General features: G+C 39.9%; 1 long non-coding RNA gene across 1 annotated transcript in view; it reads right to left on the reverse strand.

Moving 5' to 3' along the window:
* Positions 1-14,969, reverse strand: part of LOC138652288 (uncharacterized) — a 33,767-nt gene extending 18,798 nt beyond the window's left edge. The window contains exon 1 of the long non-coding RNA XR_011315590.1: positions 14,705-14,969. This is a non-coding gene — a long non-coding RNA (uncharacterized lncRNA). The remainder of the gene's footprint in view (positions 1-14,704) is intronic.
* Positions 14,970-15,953: the final 984 nt, after the last annotated feature.

A 15,953-nucleotide genomic window follows, 5' to 3' on the forward strand; every position in this document is an offset into this window, starting at 1 on the left:
CTCGTACATATCAAGCCTCCATTAATAACTAAATTTCTACATTCCTCATGAAATACCAATTCAGCAGTACTTTATCTTATAATTCAGTGCTGTTCCTCTGTCATTCCTCCTGGAAATGCATACCTAAATTAACAATGTGGCATTACAATATGTCTCGTTAATGGGGATTGTTCCTATGGGGTCTGACATTGTTAGCATTGATTGGACAGTATCAGACCAGGGAAATAGAAATACTGAGTTATCAACCCAACTGTACATTTCTAGGAGTAGTAACAGAGGGCCGCACAGTGCAGCATTGGGAAAGATACTTGTTATTTTATGAGCAATGGCGGCGTAAAACATCCCTTTAATCATCGGCAGTGGGTATTGTGTGCAGCGCTGGCGCGATATGTATGTGGTGTAATATATACGGTATATATATATATGTGTGTGTACTGGAGCAGATGGGATGTCAGGACTCACGCCAGGGTCTGATGAATCTCGTTAGGAAGTTCTTAATTAGAAGACATTGTCACACTAACAAGCTGAAAATTGCTGTGAGTTGGAGATAACATCTCCCGAGGCCAAAAAATGAGAGCGGCAGCGGAGGAATGCGAGGATGATGAGGATTATTCCTGGTTACGGACTGGAAGGTGATTGCAATCACAGGTCGCAGACACATGGAAAGTTTACAGACGTGTCGGATTTTGTGGGTTCGCAATCACATGTCTGACGTTCACAGTCCGAGCATGAAGCGCGACGTCCGGACTGGTCGCAGGGTTCCGGTCTCGAACTTACCGGTTTCATAGACACATATGAGGCTGTTGGCGACACCGCGGACCGTGAATGTTGGATGTGCACAACCAGAATTAGTGCAGAGTCAGTGTAATCGGGGAGAGATCAAAACGCAGTGCGCGGACTGGCCGGTGAGGAAGCAGTGGGGGTGCCTTTTGACCTCCTTTCAGCCCCTATGCCTTTTGACCTCCTTTTTTTTTTTAAATCTGTAGGAAAGCGCTTATCTATAGGGAGGCAGATTTGTGGGACATTTCCATGGAGTCCCTTAGCTTCTCCCTGCCCTGGTCCAGCACTGAGTTTCCACCACAGCTCCCTGCGTTTGCTATTGTCTGACGTCAATGATTGGCTGCAGCGCTGTCAATCTGAAGTCAGCGTTGAGACAAAAATAGACGCCAGCAAATAAAAAATGGTCACTTTATCCATTAACGACAATCAAGGCTCAGCGCTTCCATAGTTGCGGTGGTCCGCCGGGCCGGAGACTATTCGGTAGTATACGGCCCGCAGAGCCCCGTGTTCTGCACCCCATATGTTCTGCGCTGCCCATAATCAATTGTTCTTCCCTGCTCCGATTTCCCCTTGGTGTCGCGGCCTGATCCCCCTGCCCGTCCCCCTATAATTGCTCCGTCTCCCTATAGTGTTTATTTGATAATAATATCCCCCGAGGACGCCCTGGGCCCTTTGTGAGCGGATCTGCGCCCTGTCACACGCCTGTCACACCATCACGCGGCTGTTCAGGCGATAATCTCCGTGAAATCCCAGACACAATTGCTGGTGTCAGCGTATGAAGGCGGCGAGTCAGGGGTCAGCGCGGTCGTACTGGGAGAGTATGCCCAAGATCAGGGGGCACGATGGGAGCGGAGGGCACGTCACTGACATGTGTGCCACGTACCTTGTCACATATCGGAGGGTAGAGAGCGGGCGTTACTGTATGGCGGTATTAATATAGTGCAGGCGAGGGTCCCGGAAAGAAGAGGGTACAGTATATGAGTGCAGGCGGGGAGCAGCCAAAGGCCATGTCTGCTGTTTGCTACAGTGTGTCAGTGCAGCTCTATTTGTCTATCTGGCCTCAGGGGCGTGCGGCCATCTAAGGTGGGGTTCACTGTCAGCACCCCATAATCATCAGCACTGTACGGAGAAAAGTATCAGGACACGGCTCATCACTGAACTCCAGTCTGTCTATCTATCTATTATCTGTTATCTATTTATTATCTATCTATTATCTATCTATCTATCTATCTATCTATCTATCTATTATCTATCTATTATCTATTATCTATCTATTATCTATCTATCTATTATCTATTATCTATCTATCTATTATCTATTATCTATCTATCTATCTATTATCTATCATCTATCTATTATCTATCTATCTATTATCTATCTATCTATTATCTATCTATTATCTATCTATTATCTATTATCTATCTATTATCTATTATCTATCTATCTATTATCTATCTATTATCTATCTATCTATTATCTATCTATCTATTATCTATCTATTATCTATCTATTATCTATCATCTATCTATTATCATCTATCTATTATCTATCTATTATCTATCTATCTATTATCTATCTATCTATTATCTATCTATTATCTATTATCTATCTATTATCTATCTATTATCTATCATCTATCTATTATCATCTATCTATTATCTATCTATCTATTATCTATCTATCCATTATCTATCTATTATCTATCTATTATCTATCTATCTATCTATTATCTATCTATTATCTATCTATCTATCTATCTATTATCTATTATCTATCTATCTATTATCTATCTATCCATTATCTATCTATTATCTATCTATTATCTATCATCTATCTATTATCATCTATCTATTATCTATCTATTATCTATCTATCCATTATCTATCTATTATCTATCTATTATCTATCTATCTATCTATTATCTATCTATTATCTATCTATCTATCTATCTATCTATCTATCTATCTATTATCTATCTATTATCTATCTATCTATCTATCTATCTATCTATCTATCTATCTATCTATCTATCTATTATCTATCTATTATCTATCATCTATCTATCTATTATCTATCTATCTATCTATCTATCTATCTATCTATCACATTTGCAAGCAGTTTGTATGTTCTCTCTGTGTTTGCGTGGGTTTCCTCCGGGTTCTCCAGTTTCCTCCCACATTCCATAGACATACTGATAGGGATTGTAGATTGTGAGCCCCATTGGGGACAGCGCTGATAATGTGTATAAAGTGCTGTGGAATTAATGGCGCTATGTAAGTGAGTAAAATAACGAAATACTGCAGGTTCATGTCCATGTACACATTACACGCAGGAATGTGCGGCCCGACCTCCCCATTTAAGCCATAAATAAACCTATCTGTATTCCAGAAGGATAACGAGAATGTATATTTCATGAAGAGGGGGGAGCGCTAAGACCCAGCACCATCCACATGGAGCCCCCAGAACAGGTCATCAGTATCGGATCAGTGGTGATCCAGCTCCTGGCATCCCCACCATGGAAGGTACCTGGGCACATGGGAAGTGGTACAGCGCCTCACATTATGTAGTGGCCATGACTGGTACTGCCAGCTCGTGGTCACGTGTATGGGGGAGAGATGCAGGACTGGTGGAATATTTTTGCAGCGCAGGATTAGTAATACTGCTATAATAATGCCTAAATAATAGTGCCATACAGTGCCAATATAATTCTACAATCAGGGCCAGGGTGGCAAACTGGGCAATTCCCAGTGCTCTCTATTAATAGAAGATCTCCAGGTCAACACCCCAGATAGCAAACTAAATCTTTCAGTACTATTTAGCAGTGTATGGTGGTATTATTTAGTAACTACAGAATTATGTGTGATCTTTATGTCTGCATTATGTGGAAGTTTTATTTTTATCCTGCATATTATTTGAACCCTAGATAGCAGTGTTATCTAGCCTGATACTGTATTATATCCTTGCTAATAAATGGAAGTATAATGTATCTTGGCACTATGTAGTGGTATATTATGTTACGGTATTATCTTAGTGCTATATGGTGGCGTCATGTACATTGTATTATTATCTTAGCACTAAATGGTGGTTTTATGGTATTATTATTTTGGTACCATATGGTGGTATTATGTAGGTTGTTACAGTATTATATTGATAATATATGGTGGTATTATGAAGTTTATTGCAGTATTATTATCTTGCTATTATATGGTGGCATTATGTAGGCTGTTACAGTATAATTAGCTTGGTACTATATAGTGGTATTATGAAGGCTGTTACAGTATTATTATCTTGGTACTATATGGGAGTATTATGGAGGCTGTTACATTATTATCTTGGCAGTATATGGTGGTATTATGAGGGTTGTTACAGTACTATTATCTTGGCAGTATATGGTGGTATTATGTAGGCTGTTGCATTATTATCTTGGCAGTATATGGTGGTATTATGAGGGTTATTACAGTATTATTATATTGGCAGTATATGGTGGTATTATGAGGGTTATTACAGTACAATTATCTTGGCACTAAATGGTGGTATTATATGCGGTTTTATGGTATTATTATTTTGGTACCATATGGTGGTATTATGTAGGTTGTTACAGTATTATTATATTGATAATATATGGTGGTATTATGAAGTTTATTGCAGTATTATTATCTTGCTATTATATGGTGGCATTATATAGGCTGTTACAGTATTATCATCTTGGTACTATATGGTAGTATTATATAGGCTATTACAGTATCATTAGCTTGGTACTATATAGTGGTATTATGAAGGCTGTTACAGTATCATTAGCTTGGTACTATATGGGAGTATTATGGAGGCTGTTACATTATTATCTTGGCAGTATATGGTGCTATTATGAGGGTTGTGTTGTGGTGCATTATTTTTTGTATTAAAATAAAGCATGTTTTTGTATCTAAAAATACCCTGTGACCCTTTTTATCTGAATTGACGCCTAAGGGTATTCATTGAATATGGTGGTATTATGAAGACTATTGCAGTATTATCTTGGTACTCTATGGTGGTGTTATGTAAGCTGTGACAGTATTATTTTCTTGGTACTATATTGTGGTACTATTGTAAGGCTGTTACAGTATTATTATCTTGGCAGTATATGGTGGTATTATGAGGGTTGTTACAGTATTATTATCTTGGCAGTATATGGTGGTATTATGAGGGTTGTTACAGTATTATTATCTTGGCAGTATATGGTGGTATTATGAGGGTTGTTACAGTATTATTATCTTGGCAGTATATGGTGGTATTATGAGGGTTGTTACAGTACTATTATCTTGCCAGTATATGGTGGTATTATGAGGGTTATTACGGTACTATTATCTTGGCAGTATATGGTGGTATTATGAGGGTTATTACAGTATTATTATCTTGGCAGTATATGGTGCTATTATGAGGGTTATCACAGTACTATTATCTTGGCAGTATATGGTAGTATTATGAGGGTTATTACAGTACTATTATCTTGGCAGTATATGGTGCTATTATGAGGGTTGTTACAGTATTATTATCTTGGCAGTATATGGTGGTATTATGAGGGTTATTACAGTACTATTATCTTGGCAGTATATGGTGCTATTATGAGGGTTGTTACAGTATTATTATCTTGGCAGTATATGGTGGTATTATGAGGGTTGTTACAGTACTATTATCTTGGCAGTATATCGTGCTATTATGAGGGTTGTTACAGTATTATTATCTTGGCAGTATATGGTGCTACTATGAGGGTTGTTACAGTACTATTATCTTGGCACTATATGGGAGTATAATGGAGGCTGTTACATTATTATCTTGGCAGTATATGGTGGTATTATGAGGGTTATTACAGTACTATTATCTTGGCAGTATATGGTGGTATTATGAGGGTTGTTACAGTACTATTGTCTTGGCAGTATATGGTGGTATTATGAGGGTTATTACAGTGTTATTATCTTGGCAGTATATGGTGGTATTATGAGGGTTGTTACAGTACTATTATCTTGGCAGTATATGGTGGTATTATGAGGGTTATTACAGTATTATTCTCTTGGCAGTATATGGTGGTATTATGAGGGTTGTTACAGTACTATTATCTTGGCAGTATATGGTGGTATTATGAGGGTTGTTACAGTACTATTATCTTGGCAGTATATGGTGGTATTATGAGGGTTATTACAGTATTATTATCTTGGCAGTATATGGTGGTATTATGAGGGTTGTTACAGTATTATTATCTTGGCAGTATATGGTGGTATTATGAGGGTTGTTACAGTACTATTATCTTGGCAGTATATGGTGCTGTTATGAGGGTTGTTACAGTATTATTATCTTGGCAGTATATGGTGGTATTATGAGGGTTGTTACAGTACTATTATTTTGGCAGTATATGGTGGTATTCTGAGGGTTGTTACAGTATTATTATCTTGGCAGTATATGGTGGTATTATGAGGGTTGTTACAGTACTATTATCTTGGCAGTATATGGTGCTATTATGAGGGTTGTTACAGTATTATTATCTTGGCAGTATATGGTGGTATTATGAGGGCTATTACAGTACTATTATCTTGACAGTATATGGTGGTATTATGAGGGTTATTACAGTATTATTCTCTTGGCAGTATATGGTGGTATTATGAGGGTTGTTACAGTATTAATATCTTGGCAGTATATGGTGGTATTATGAGGGTTGTTACAGTACTATTATCTTGGCAGTATATGGTGGTATTATGAGGGTTGTTACAGTATTATTATCTTGGCAGTATATGGTGGTATTATGAGGGTTATTACAGTATTATTATCTTGGCACTGTGTGGTAGTTTTATATGGCTTACAAAACTGTCCACACTGAGCCAGTCTGTGCTCATATAACCCCCTCCATTTTATTTTGCCTGTTGAAGGCGTGAATGAAATTGGCCCCTTTTACCCATGATATAATCTGTGTCTGACATTCATTGAGCGGCCATTAACAGTCCATAAAAATCTCTCTGGTCAGAATCCGTCCAATCCTTCCTGCAGCGTCAGTGCTCGTCTCCATACAGAAACCACATTCACACCGCACATTTTGCTCCTCCATAGAAGCGCTCACTATTCTGTGGCCATTTTTAAATAGCCCCTTTGGCACAGCTGACCCTTCTCATGCTATTAATGTATCCCCCCCCCATGATCGCTCCTATTTGGGTGGGTAATTATGCTCCGGCCCCCTTTGCTGTGGTATCTGGTATGGTTGAAAGTAATGTGAAGAATGTCATTTATTATTGGAGAGCTTTATAAATAATATCCAATTACTATATCTGTCACGGCCGGATATATAGACGTTTGCGTGCGGGGGGGGGGGACAGATTTCCTTGGTATCACACGTTGTATCAGGATTGCGGGGGCAGAAAATATTTCAGGCAAAGAATTCTTTATTTCTGTCTTAAGAGCGACTCATTGTAAAATTATAATAAAACTGAAAATAATTGATCATCAACATACGGCAAAAAAAAAAGTTGAAAAAGTTTGTGCCAAGTTTTTAAGTTATCACCAGTTGGTGGCTAATCAGAAGGACTGATCCCATTAACGGGGGAATTAAAAGTTGCAAAAAGGTTTATGCCAAGTTTTTAAGTTTTCACCAGGTGGCAGCTAATCAGAAGGACTGATCCCAATAACGGGAGAAATAAAAGTTGAAAAAGTTTGTGCCAAGTTTTTAAGTTTTGCCCAGTTAGGGGCTAATCAGAAGGACTGATCCCATTAATAGGGGCAATAAAAGTTGAAAAATTTGGACCTCTGCAGTGAGTGCTACACAGAAGATAGACAATTTTTACTTTCCACATGGTTTAGCATAAATCCATTTACATGGTCTGCCAGAACTTTCAGGTGACTGAGGCAGATCTAGAAGATCAAACATGTAATTAACTACCTTGGGACAACTGTGGAATCCTTTCACATTTAATGTAAGCCTGACACAAGGGTGTCAAGTCCCCCAGGAAGAACTGGAGTTAGAGGGCTACATCAGGTTATAAATTGCAGGTCTTCTTTAGAGATGGTGTGATTTGTGTCCTGTATTAAATGGATTTGGTTTCCTCTGGTACTGAAGAGGTTAACGACCTTCTCTATGCTGGTCAGAAACATGCAGCTCTATTTCAGCTGCTTCTGATCTGGTCATTACCTCTTCCTATAAAAACTGGTCAGACTTTCTTGTCCCTGCTGGTGAAAGATTCGTCTTCCTGTGCTGTGTACTCTAGCTAAATGGTTGGAGTAGAATTGTTGTAGTAATGATCTGTGATTTGCTGTAGTACGTGTATGTTTATCTCCTGGTCCCTGGTCCCATTTAGTTTATTCCTCCCCGTCCCTGTCCTCCTCCCTATTGTTGTTTAGTGCTTTTGTATGATAGAGGTTTTCTGTTATCCCTGTTTTGTCTTGTTTACCTTACATTTCTGTCCCATGCCTCATGGAGTGGAGGAGAGGACAGACCAGGGTTTAACAGGAGCATAGTAAGGTTGGAGACTTCGGCCTCTCTACCTTCAAGAGTACCCCTGGGACAGAGATAGCTAGGGTCCCAGTTCCAGGGACAGTTCGAGACCCCCTTCCTTACCGAAGACCGATATTATTGCCGTGTTTGTCAATGGAGTTTATATTGGATTGATTGGAGTAGTAGTGATCTGTGGTTTGCTGTAGTACGTGTATGTTTATCTCCTGGTCCCTGGTCCCATTTAGTTTATTCCTCCCTGTCCCTATCCTCCTCCCCATTGTTGGTTAGTGCTTTTGTATTATAGAGGTTTTCTGTTATCCCTGTTTTGTCTTTGTGTCTTATTCACCTTACATTTCTGTCCCATGCCTCATGGGGTGGAGGAGAGGACAGACCAGGGTTTAACAGGAGCATAGTATGGTTGGAGACTCAGGCCTCTCTACCTTCAAGAGTACCCCTGAGACAGAGATAGCTAGGGTCCCAGTTCCAGGGACAGTTCGAGACCCCCTTTCTTACCGAAGACCGATATTATTGCCGTGTTTGTCAATGGAGTTTATATTGGATTGATTGGAGTAGTAGTGATCTGTGGTTTGCTGTAGAACGTGTATGTTTATCTCCTGGTCCCTGGTCCCATTTAGTTTATTCCTCCCTGTCCCTATCCTCCTCCCCATTGTTGGTTAGTGCTTTTGTATTATAGAGGTTTTCTGTTATCCCTGTTTTGTCTTTGTGTCTTATTCACCTTACATTTCTGTCCCACGCCTCATGGGGTGGAGGAGAGGACAGACCAGGGTTTAACAGGAGCATAGTATGGTTGGAGACTCAGGCCTCTCTACCTTCAAGAGTACCCCTGAGACAGAGATAGCTAGGGTCCCAGTTCCAGGGACAGTTCGAGACCCCCCTTTCTTTACCGAAGACCGATATTATTGCCGTGTTTGTCAATGGAGTTTATATGGCTGTGTGCTTGATGTTACGTTCCTGTTTGCAATATTGGAGGGTGGTCCATAATATAGACCTCCCTTCATCTTTGATTCTAAAATATGAGGATGCATTAATGCTAAGTGGCCAAGTGAGTGAGTGTCTTGATGTATCATTTAAAGACCAAACCATTAAAGGGAACATTTGTTTTACGTTGGGGAATGTAGTCCCATTTTCGTGAGAATTAGCCGTACCTAGGTGGCTCGTCCAAACCGAACAGATGCGAGACGAGGATATGTGACCGCTGCCCGCACGTTTGGGTGAATTGGTAACTCCACTGTTACACACACTGGTCGCGTTTTTTCTACGCAGCGGTGACTCCTAGATGACGGATCCTAAAGCCCCAGAGATCCGGTTGATCCCACAATGGCTAGGATTTGCACTATTCTTGTAGGTTTTGAACACAGGCTCCAATGGTAGGTATATAACCATAGCCTTATAAGTGATAGTTCATCTTAAAGGGGGTTTTTCCAGTTTCACAATATTGGTGGTTTATCTAATTTGTTGGGGGTCCGGCTCTCAGTTTCCCCACCAATTAGCTGTTTGACGGGCCGCTGGCGATCGTCTGTGCTGAATATTGCAAAATTGTCCCCAGTGAAGCAAGACAACAAGCAGGTAGACAGAGCTGCCGAGGCTGCAGCGATCACAGTGCCTTCAAACAGTAAGTGGGGCCCAAAGTCGGACCACCACCACCAATTAAGATCATACACATTAGATAGCCGCTCCGCCGACTACTGCATCTTTTCCACACATAGGAGAAATCAGTTCCTGTGCTCTCTATGAGAGAGAAGCTTACCTACAAAAGGACTGACTATTCAGATTAGGCTGGGTCTTTTTATCCTTTATTTGGTGAGAGTCAGGAGACCCCCATACATGTAAGACGGCCAGACAACCTTTATCCAATGTATATGGGTCCTAAAGGGGGGTTTCCGATTTTGGCTGCAGTATAAAAAAAACAAAAAAAAATCCTTTACTCACCCTCCCCAGGACCAACATTGAGTCTATGCTGCTCTCTGTATTTTTTACGGTCTTAAGAGCTGATTTTACATGGACGGCCCCGCAGCTTTGAGTGGCTGGTGCCGAGCCGTGGAGCTCACTGATTGGTCACAGTGCTGTCAGCAGGTGGAAACTTAGTGTTGGACCTGGGAAGGGTGAGTAAAGCACAATTTGTTTTGTTTTTAGAAAACCAGATAAGCCGACAATATTATAGAACTGGAAAATCTCTGTGTAACAGGAAACCAATCGAATTCCGGATGGATTGTAGAGGAGAAAAGTCACAAAATCCTGAATGAAAACTGATCTAATTTGTATTTAGACTCCAATTTTGCAATGTTCGGGCATATCATGGCAATTTCCTGAGAAAACATACATGACACTGCGTGGAGACAAATATTTCCCTCCCCGCACCCTTCTATTTCCCCTATGGAGAGAAGACTTGTCTGGACAAGACTGGAAGCTTAACGCAGAGTCTTTGATCCACAGACAAAGCTATCGCCTAATTACTGATTGCACACTGGTCTATTGTTCTAGAGCAGCTGGATAGAAGACGAAACGATGGATCTGTCCACAAGCTTTCCGATAAGGTGATATGCATTTAGAGGGAAAAAAAAGGCATATCAAAGAAAGATAGAAAGATACTATAATTTGGAGCCCCAAAAAATGTTCAGCACAAGGGATAAACAATTGAATCAATTAAACTATGCCTAAATGGTACAATAAATACATAAATAGTACACAATAACCAGGAAAAAAAAGCCATTAGAAATCTCCAAAGAAAAAAAAATTAAAAAAAAAGTTTTACCCTTGCCTAAGCCAGGGTTTCGCCCTTCCAGCTTTGTCCAATGACAAAGCCGGAAGGGCGAAACGTTGGGTCAAGTAAGTTCCATGAGGCAGGATAGTTTATGGATTTTTGAAGTGCTGTTTAATCTATGTGAGTAACATATACTGGACCTAATAAATGTGGTCGTGAGGGGATACTAAAATCTGAATTATGTTTTGAGATCTCGAGGGAGATAAGGATCGGGCAGATGGATTTCCAATATGCCTGATCCGGGCAGCAGCTTTTTCTACCTACTAGGAGCACATTCACGCCCTGCCGAGCTGTATAAAAGGGCTAGAGAGAGATAGTTGTTGGCCAAACGAGACTTCAGTCACCAACGATGTAACCTTGTAGGACCAACAATGACTTCAGCTAAATGTTTTTTTTTGTAGAATGCGTCGGGTTTAGATGTGGCGGAACCTCTTGAGGATTCCAGCTGCCGATCCTCGAGTTCCTAGACGCAGATACTAATTATAATTTATGAATCTGTAAGCTGACCAAATAAAAAAAAAAAGTTCCCACATAACCCAGAACTTTTATCTTCTCAGTCTCATGAGTCATTGCCCCCTACAGCTCTCGTAAGTCCGGCCGTGCCAGGGATCTGTGTCACAGCATTACAGACCACCGGCCGGGGATTTACCAGACTATGTGGTATCTCCGCGATGGAAGCCGCGAGGACGTGCCCCTCTTATGACTTGGCTTCGGTTAAGACAATACTTTCCCGGTCGTTTCCCCTCTACCACTCCTTTTACTATAACTTTTCCAACTTCTGAACCCCCCCTTTTACTATAACTTTTCCAACTTCTGAACCCCCCTTTTACTATAACTTTTCCAACTTTTGACCCCCCCTTTTACTATAAATTTTCCAACTTTTGAACCCCCCTTTTACTATAACTTTTCCAACTTCTGAACCCCCTTTTACTATAACTTTTCCAACTTTTGAAGCCCCTTTTACTATAACTTTTCTAACTTCTGAACCCCCTTTTACTACAGAATAACTTTTCCAACTTTTGAACCTCTCTTTTATTATAACTTTTCCAACTTTTGAACCCCCCTTTTACTATAACTTTTCTAACCACCCCTTTACTATAACTTTTCCAACTTTTGAACCCCCCTTTTACTATAACTTTTCTAACCACCCCTTTACTATAACTTTTCCAACTTCTGAACCCCCCCTTTTACTATAACTTTTCTAACTTCTGAACCCCCCTTTTTACTATAACTTTTCCAACTTCTGAACCCCCCTTTCACTATAACTTTTCCAACTTTTGAACCCCCCTTTTACTATAACTTTTCTAACTTCTGAACCCCCTTTTACTACAGAATAACTTTTCCAACTTTTGAACCTCTCTTTTATTATAACTTTTCCAACTTTTGAACCCCCCTTTTACTATAACTTTTCTAACTTTTGAACCACCCCTTTACTATAACTTTTCCAACTTTTGAACCCCCCTTTTACTATAACTTTTCCAACTTCTGAACTCCCCCTTTTACTATAACTTTTCTAACTTCTGAACCCCCCTTTTTACTATAACTTTTCTAACTTCTGAACCCCCTTTTACTACAGTATAACTTTTCCAACTTTTGAACCCCCCCTTTTACTATAACTTTTCTAACTTTTGAACCACCCCTTTACTATAACTTTTCCAACTTCTGAACCCCTCTTTTACTATAACTTTTCTAACTTCTGAACCCCCTTTTACTACAGTATAACGTTTCCAACTTTTGAACCCCTCCTTTTACTATAACTTTTCTAACTTCTGAACCCCCTTTTACTACAGTATAACGTTTCCAACTTTTGAACCCCTCTTTTACTATAACTTTTCCAACTTTTGAACCCCCATTTTACTATAACTTTTCCAACTTTTGAACCCCCCCTTTTACTATAACTTTTCCAACTTCTGAACCCCCCTTTTACTATAACTTTTCCAACTTTTGAACCCCCCTTTTACTATAACTTTTCCAACTTTTGACCCCCCCTTTTACTATAAATTTTCCAACTTTTGAACCCCCCTTTTACTATAACTTTTCCAACTTCTGAACCCCCTTTTACTATAACTTTTCCAACTTTTGAACCCCCCTTTTACTATAACTTTTCTAACTTCTGAACCCCCTTTTACTACAGAATAACTTTTCCAACTTTTGAACCTCTCTTTTATTATAACTTTTCCAACTTTTGAACCCCCCTTTTACTATAACTTTTCTAACTTTTGAACCACCCCTTTACTATAACTTTTCCAACTTTTGAACCCCCCTTTTACTATAACTTTTCCAACTTCTGAACCCCCCCTTTTACTATAACTTTTCTAACTTCTGAACCCCCCTTTTTACTATAACTTTTCCAACTTCTGAACCCCCCTTTCACTATAACTTTTCCAACTTTTGAACCCCCCTTTTACTATAACTTTTCTAACTTCTGAACCCCCTTTTACTTCAGAATAACTTTTCCAACTTTTGAACCTCTCTTTTATTATAACTTTTCCAACTTTTGAACCCCCCTTTTACTATAACTTTTCTAACTTTTGAACCACCCCTTTACTATAACTTTTCCAACTTTTGAACCCCCCTTTTACTATAACGTTTCTAACTTCTGAACCCCCCTTTTTACTATAACTTTTCTAACTTCTGAACCCCCTTTTACTACAGTATAACTTTTCCAACTTTTGAACCCCCCCTTTTACTATAACTTTTCTAACTTTTGAACCACCCCTTTACTATAACTTTTCCAACTTCTGAACCCCTCTTTTACTATAACTTTTCTAACTTCTGAACCCCCTTTTACTACAGTATAACGTTTCCAACTTTTGAACCCCTCCTTTTACTATAACTTTTCTAACTTTTGAACCACCCCTTTTACTATAACTTTTCCAACTTCTGAACCCCCCCTTTTACTATAACTTTTCCAACTTCTGAACCCCCATTTTACTATAACTTTTCCAACTTCTGAACCCCCCCTTTTACTATAACTTTTCTAACTTTTTAACCCCTCTTTTACTATAGCTTTTCCAACTTTTGAACCCCCCTTTTACTATAACTTTCCAACTTTTGAACCTCCCTTTTACTATAACTTTTCCAACTTTTGAACCCCCATTTTACTATAACTTTTCCAACTTTTGAACCCCCACCTTTTACTATAACTTTTCCAACTTCTGAACCCCCCTTTTACTATAACTTTTCCAACTTTTGAACCCCCCTTTTACTATAACTTTTCCAACTTCTGAACCCCCCCTTTTACTATAACTTTTCTAACTTTTTAACCCCTCTTTTACTATAGCTTTTCCAACTTTTGAACCCCCCTTTTACTATAACTTTCCAACTTTTGAACCTCCCTTTTACTATAACTTTTCCAACTTTTGAACCCCCATTTTACTATAACTTTTCCAACTTTTGAACCCCCACCTTTTACTATAACTTTTCCAACTTCTGAACCCCCCTTTTACTATAACTTTTCCAACTTTTGAACCCCCCTTTTACTATAACTTTTCAAACTTCTGAACCCCCTTTTACTACAGTATAACTTTTTCAACTTTTGAACCCCTCTTTTACTATAACTTTTCCAACTTTTGAAAACTTTTCCAAACTTTTTTCTATTGTGCGCGACTCGAACTTGTGAAACCCCGTATAATCCCCCCACCCAAAAAAAAAAAATGGTTAGAAAAGGAGACACCCGTGTCGTAACTTACAGGAGAAAGGGTGGGATCCTTCGGACCGCCAAGGAGCGTATCCCAAATGAGAAGCGTCCACAGCAGGCATTATAAACGGAAGGAGAGGCAGCCGAGGGTGGGGATTGGGAAAGACGAGACCGATTCCACACACGGGACACACATTTTTTTTTTATGGGAAGGGTATTTTTAGTAGTCTCCGTCGCTCTCGCACTAGAAACCCCTAGACCCAGGGTGCGGTTCTTGTTTGACAGACTTTGCGGCAGGACGCCAGGCGGAATTCTAGCAGAAGGACGCCAAGAGAAGGGAAGGTGGTGGTGGGGAGCGACGCTGGGATAGACATGTATCACCCGGGTGGGAGGGCGAGAGGAAAAGTTTGTTCCTAAGTCAGGATATAGAAACAGAGTTTATAATAAACCATCTGCCGATAGAAGCCGAGCCGGCGGCTATTTATAGTGGCTGGTTGGGTCAGGACAGTTTCCTACTTCTTAAATCCAGACAACTCCTCTTACAGCTCCAGAGACTGGCAGGGACATGTCATACCGGATTGTTTATATCCAGGCGAGCCGGGTGATCAAAAGAGAGCATGCCTAGTACTGAGCACACCCGCACCCATCATACAAGAGGTACACGGTTAAGTGCAAATATCCTTTATTGCCGACCGCTGGTTAAAAAAAAGCCAATTATTGTTGAAATATGACCCGAAAAGGTGGCTATAATGGCAGAAAAAGTGATCAAAAATGACAAAGATGAAAGTATTGTAGCAGCGATCACAAATGATCAATAGAGGAATCCCAAGAGGAAGTGTTTGCTTTTCCTGCACTGCCCCCGCAGGAGGGATGAAGCATTACACGTTGCTCATTGCAATGTTTTTGTGTAGAGAGAGAAAGACGCGATTTCAGGGCCTGAATTACAAACACTCAAGAGTATCCAAGTCCTACAATATTAGGGGACGATCAGGGACCTTTAAATGCAAATTGTATGGGAATTAACAATTAATGACGGATATTACAGTCTTTTTTAGGGCAAATAAAAGATGCAACGTGATCGGGAATGAGCGCTCTCGTCAACGTTTGCCGTTAGATTTGCACGCGGTCCCAAGCTGTAGCTCCTCCATAGATCTGGACAGGACAGGTTTCATCCATGATCCTCCATTGTCCAAGCCTCCCTCATTCAGGGGTGTGACCATAGATGTTGTAGTCATTCTCACCCTGAAAACCTAGGTGGTCCAAAACTATTAGTTGGGGACCCTGTTTGAAGATTTTGCATT

This window comes from Ranitomeya imitator, chromosome 10 (assembly GCF_032444005.1).
Source record: "Ranitomeya imitator isolate aRanImi1 chromosome 10, aRanImi1.pri, whole genome shotgun sequence".
Taxonomy (NCBI): domain Eukaryota; kingdom Metazoa; phylum Chordata; class Amphibia; order Anura; family Dendrobatidae; genus Ranitomeya; species Ranitomeya imitator.